We start from the raw sequence: 5924 nt of genomic DNA, 5'->3' as shown, positions 1-5924 counted from the left end.
GGGGGGGAGGGGGTTGACCCTAAAATGTGGTGGCTGCTTGGCCTGCCACTGCTCTGCTCTTGTGTGTGCGGCCAGCACCTGAGCAAACAGAGCTGTATCTGTGGCAGCCTGGGAATCTGCCAGGATTCCTCAGGGAAGGAGTGAGTCAGAGCATGTGAGAAAAGTGGGGGCTGCTTCCATGCATCCTTGCTTCCTGCCTGGACAATAACCCATGTAGCCTTACTCTGAAAGGACAGTGGGGCTGTTCCCATAAGCAAATACAGTGCATGCTGTGTTGGATAAAAATGTACACTCTTGTAATGGTACAAAATCTTGAGCCTCGTGAATTATCCTGGTGAGGCTGACACGATAGTGCAAAGCGTCAGACAGCTAGTGGGGCTTTCCAGGAGCAGTTGGGGAAGCATGAGGGCTTATGTACTTTGGGCAGTTCAGTCTTTTAGGGAAGGTCTTGTCCTTAGGGATGGTGGGCCACAGATTTCCAGCATGTTATCTGCATGTTCACTTCATATTCTGCTGCAGAGATCTGCTTTGGAGTAGTGAAGCTCTTTCACTAGTTCTGGTACGGCAGAGGAATCTTTCTGGAAGAAGAGTCTTTGGAAGCAAAAAAATTTTTACAAGTAACATGTTAAAATCATGCAAGAAATTGTGCGTTTATAAACTATATGAACTTTGAGTCAAAGCTGATGTACAGGTCACAAGGACATTCTCCTTTTTCCTTCTTTCCATACATTAATAAGAAGCACTTGGGACAGATCTTCAGTTATTGATTGTAACAATGTGACCAGAACAAACAAACACTTATGTTGCTGCTGTTGTAAACACAAACACATCTCCCACATTATCAGTTCCCCTTCATCCTTGTCAGGAACATTGCTCAGGCATTGCATTGCACTCTGAAACTATGATTTTTTTTTTTTAAATTTTTTTGTGTGTAGTGAGTGATGGGCTAAAATCAGATGGGAGATCATCTAAGGTGAGAGTGTAGGAACCCATATCTTGAATCTTCTTGAGTGTTTCTAGGAGGATCAATATTAAATCTCCATCTCCTCTGAATTGAGAAGGTGGAGGAGGGGGGCAGGTAATTCCAGGCATCAGTTAGTCACAGTATATGTGATCCGTCTCACTTTGCATGGCCTGTCTCTGACACCAAACCTTGCCTGTCCTTCAGTAGCAAACCCCATAACTCTTTCTGGCACTAGCATTTGGCTTCTTCAATGCTCTCCCAGTATGGAAATATTAACCAAACCCTGAACTTTTTAATATCTCTGTTTCTAGTCTTGCCATCTCCCTTGTATGCTAATTTAAAAAAAAGTGCTCGCATATTAATAGAACCCTACCCGAGGTGCAGAGCCTCTCTTTTGATGCTTGATTTTATTTTTGATGCCTATAACAGGTGTTGGTTTAATAGGTTTGCTGTATTACAGCTTGCCTCTCTTTTTTTTGTGAGCTCAGCCAGCTCTGTAAGCTGACACGACATGAAGGCCAAGCATGTGACTTCTCCCTGCCTTTAGCCTCGCTTCACACCAAACATTTGGGCTGCAGACTCCCAGCAGCCAAGGCAGCCTTAATTCAAGCTCTGTCGGAACCAGGAGGTTTTGTGCTGATTGTATTTAAATCAGTCCAACTAAAGCCCCTTGTACATTCCCATCTAAGGGTCTGCTTGCTTTGATTTTCTGCTGTCAGCTTTCTAATGGGCAGCTGCTGAGGGGAAGTGAATGTGGCCTGAACAACAAAGGAGTGTGTTTGCGCCGCTCTCTGCATCGATTTCACACAAGTAGTTTGAAGCCACGGTCTAAATTAAACTGATTAGTGTTCTCCAAAGGACAGGCTTGCTGCAAAGAGGAAGGTGAATTCTTCTCCTATTAGGTCTAGCGGAAAATGTTTCACAACCTGTTTATCAAATAAATACTCACAAAGACGCTTCGAATGAGAAACCCACCGGGATTAAAGTGTAACTTTACCTCTAAAATACAAGCTGAGATTCCTGGAAATGCTGCAAGCTTTTGACTTTGTGCCACCTGTTGTTTTCCTGCCACCCCCTTCGGCTCTCTCTCGACTTAGAGCAAACCCAAACACGCTTTGGCTTCGCTGGAACATTTTGCTTGTTTTTCTGTCTCACAGCAGCCTGGAGGAGCACTGCGTGCGCATTCACTTCCTGACGTGGTCCTCACATGCTTGGTTCAGCAAAGAGCTGTCTGAGGTTAATCCAAATCTCCTGTAATCCTGAGGGGTCTGTTCAAGAGCGGAACAAAGTGCAAGGGCTAAGAGGCTGTGGTACCTTGGGGTGTTGACCGGGGGTGCAGGCGGGTTAAGCGGCGGTGGCTGGAGGGGTAGCTTCCCTGGGCTCTCCTCTCTGTTCGCAGCTGTAGCTGGTGCTGACCTGAGGGTGAAGCAGTTCCTGAACAAGTGCCATACGTATACAGCTCGCAGTGTGAAAGCAATCTATTGCTGACTCATTTACCTTAGTTTGGCACTAAGATGTTACAGTTCAAGACCTGCGTTAGCTGCAGATGGGGTGTCTCTGGGAATGAGGTTGGGTATGAGCTGGAAAGTTCAAGTGTTTTAACCAGATCCTCCCATGTTCATGAGCAAACCCAAATGGACTTGGATGGGCTCCTTAGTTCCTATGATTTCTTTTTCATTTGAGCTGCATTCACTCCAAATTCTTAGTCCCCAGTGAAGGCAGTCCTGCATCATCCTAGTCCGGTAGTACGTTCCCATGCACATTGGTAAACCAGAGGTAGAGAGGGGTTAAGAAACTTGCCCAAGGCAGATGAGACAGTGCCAGAGCTAGGAATAGAAACTAAGAGACTTGGCTCCTGCTCCATGCTCTAATTGCTCAATCTCACATTGAAGCCCTGTCATCGTATACTCTTGAGGTAACACGGGCTGAAGTGAGACAGGGAAAGCTGTTTCCAGGCTGTGATACCTAAGGAGTGGGGAGAGGAAAAGACACCTGGAGGCAAACTGGTTGTGGAAGCACTGATAACTTGTGCTTTAAAGCCTGGTTTCGGCAATTGGTACTAAAATCTGATCTGTCACCTTTGAAGCCAATGAAGTGTAAACTAAGGAAACTAGTTGGGAAAAGTCCAGCCCTTTTCCAGTCACTGCTAAAGGGGAGAGGCAAATCATAACGTCGCTGGTCTTTTTTCTGTAAAACACTCTTGCGATGAGATTGGGAACAAAGGCAGGCGAGTTGAAAGGATCCAAGTAATAACAGGAAGGGTTAAATCACATTTCAGCTCTTACTGAAAGAATGAAAAATAAAATGTAATCAAGCTAGTAAAAGGTTTGGACGATGTGGCATTCATATCACATGCTGTGTATGGGAAAAGTCAGCCGGATTGGTTTTGTTTGAAGTGCAGTGTTTTGAGAGGGTGCAGTGCTTTGCAGCAAACTGTCTGACATTCCCCAGCTGGGACTGGCCGGGATGGTGTTTGGAGCTGAGAGTTACATTTGGAGTCAGCCCATGTTTGAAGGAGACAGAGAGGGAGAGAAAGGAGCCTGTTTTTTTTTCCTGTGTGAAATAATGCATCCATCTAATCTGCCAGCTGTAGCACATGAAAAGCAAGAGGCAAATGGACAGAAGTCACCTGGAAAGTGCGAACATGGCTCAAACAATAGTTCTTTCCTGTCCTTTTCTTTCCTTCTTAAAGTCTGTCTTCTGGGACAGGCTGGGAGATCTGGCAGGCGGGCAGATTGTATATGTGCTGAACAACTAAAGCACAGAAAATATTAATACTCCAGAAAAATAACATTGGCTTCTGAAAAGCACTGCATGGCCAAACTTGCTCTGTGCTCTCACTCCCTTGCAGACTTAGCTGCCCTGCGCGGGGATTGTCAGGTAGTTTATAGATTCTTCACGTTCATTTGTACAAGCCTTCATTTCCTGTTAATTTATGGCCAGATTCATCTGAGCCGTCACAGCCTAGATGAGATCAGAGTTGTACTCACAGCCCCTGCTTCAGCAGAGCTCCAGAAAACATGCTTGGGGTTTACTTTCACTTACGTCCGTGTTGAGGTACCTGAATCAGGGTCACACACACATTTAATGGACTCTCTTCTTTTGAGGAGGAAAAAAGATTGAAATTTTTGAATTTGCTGATTCTACTAATCAAGTTCCTTGCAACCTTGGGGAAAAGAAAACCCCCTCACCCATGTGTTCAAGTTATGGAGGTCACAAAAATCTGGGTATAGTGAATTTTCTGGTGTTTTAGTCTCACTACAGTATAAATTCACTGGAGTTCTGTTTTACTGTGTGCCGTGGATGTGAAAATTCAGTCTTTATTCCTAGCTGTAAATTAATATTGGTCATTTGGATAGTAGCTATATCATTGCCTTTTATACAGTTTGTGGTTGCAGAGACCTGTACGCGTGTAACCTATGGAATAACCCATTTGGGGACATAAGTTAATGACTTTCTTTTAATTCTCCTGATGCCTTTTTGCACCACATTAGCAGCGCATTGCTATAGTGGTGTAAAATTTATCCTTAATGATTTGTGAGCCTACACTGAATTAATTAAGTAGCATTTAATCTCTTTAGTCAAAGAAGCATTTCTGTGAATGTTTGCCCAGTGTAAGCGAGGGTCACGTGCTGGCTGTTTAAAGGGTGAAACTCCAGAAAGCAGGAGTTGTGGGGATGCAGTTTTTACCCTCTTCCTGTTACAGACACCAGCAAATGTGGTGGTGAAACAATCTGGTTTTAATAACAGGGAGGGTAAAGGAGCAGATCGCAGTGTGGGGAGCAGGTCCCTTGCCATGTGCTATCGGTATTTTCTTTTGTGGGGAGAGGTTTTCTTTGAAAGGGGCTTGTCTGAACCCCTGGGAGAGCCTGAAATGGGGGTGAAGCTGGAGAAGACGGGCTCCTAGACACCTATAAGCTTCAGTGCCTGGACGGCTGTGGTCGGCTCATCCGTCAGTTTTTTGTTTCAAAGAGCTGATGCTTTGTCGGGAGAGCTGGGACGTCCTGGTTTGCATTCAAGAGTGCTTTCACTGGCTGCTGTCTCCTCTTCTGGTTACTCAGTGGGTAGCTGGCCAGATTAAGGCACAGTACTTGTCTGAACCCTTTCTGCTATCTCTTATTATTCAGCAAGTTCTCAAGCGGCTGGTGAGCGTCTCTGTTTGGAGTGCCTCACTCGCAGCCTTGCCAGTAATATCAGTGACTGGTCTAAATTCACATCAGGCATGTGGTCTACTTCTTGTGACTAATGCGCAATGTATTTTTTTAATTGGTTACTGTTCTCTCTACTGATCCAGGCCAGAAAGGAGTCAGAGGAAAGGACTCAGGGGATTTTTAGTTAGACCTTGTTGAGTACAGATGAGGTCTAGAGGTATTTAACTGTTTGATGGCTGCAGAAACCCTGAGGACAGCGTGTAGTACCTTCTCTAAAGAAAAACATTAGATCGAATCCTTCAGCCTGGTACTAGTAGGGCAGCAAACACAGGTGATCGTTACAGGCTCTGATCCTGCAGTTGGTGCTTGGGCAGAGCACTGGCACTGCAGTTGTCCTAATTGCACAGTGGGACAAAGGTAGCGAAAGATGAGGAAACATTTGCAAGAACGTTTGCAAGCCCTCTTACAGTATTCCTGTGCATTACAAATCATTGTAACATAGTCTAAAGCTGGGAGTTTTCAGAAGAATCCTTAGGAATTAAGGAAACAATGTTCTGTAACTTTTGCTGAGATCGTATTTACTTATCTGTTTCCTGCTCTGAAAATCCCATCTTCTGTGTAAAACCATCGGCAGGTTGCTTAAACCATTGATCAGCACTCCTTTCCTGAAGGATTAAAATCCAGCCCTGCAGTCCTTGCATGTAACAAATCTGATCTGGAAGTGCAGGCTTGTAGGAGACGGAGCCCAAATTACTGGAAGAAAAACTGATGAATAGATTCAGTAGTCCTGTAGAAGGGAAAAGTCTTGT

At 44.8% G+C, this 5924-nt stretch overlaps 1 protein-coding gene across 2 annotated transcripts in view; it reads left to right on the top strand.

The window, feature by feature from the left end:
- Positions 1-5924, top strand: part of LRIG1 (leucine-rich repeats and immunoglobulin-like domains 1) — a 61228-nt gene that overhangs the window by 18392 nt on the left and 36912 nt on the right. The gene's annotated exons all lie outside the window — the stretch shown is intronic.

Source organism: Pygoscelis adeliae, unplaced genomic scaffold, assembly GCF_000699105.1.
Source record: "Pygoscelis adeliae isolate BGI_AS28 unplaced genomic scaffold, ASM69910v1 Scaffold67, whole genome shotgun sequence".
Lineage (NCBI taxonomy): Eukaryota > Metazoa > Chordata > Aves > Sphenisciformes > Spheniscidae > Pygoscelis > Pygoscelis adeliae.
The sequence above is the reverse complement of the archived record's forward strand: the minus strand, read 5'-3'. Positions and strand labels throughout refer to the sequence as shown.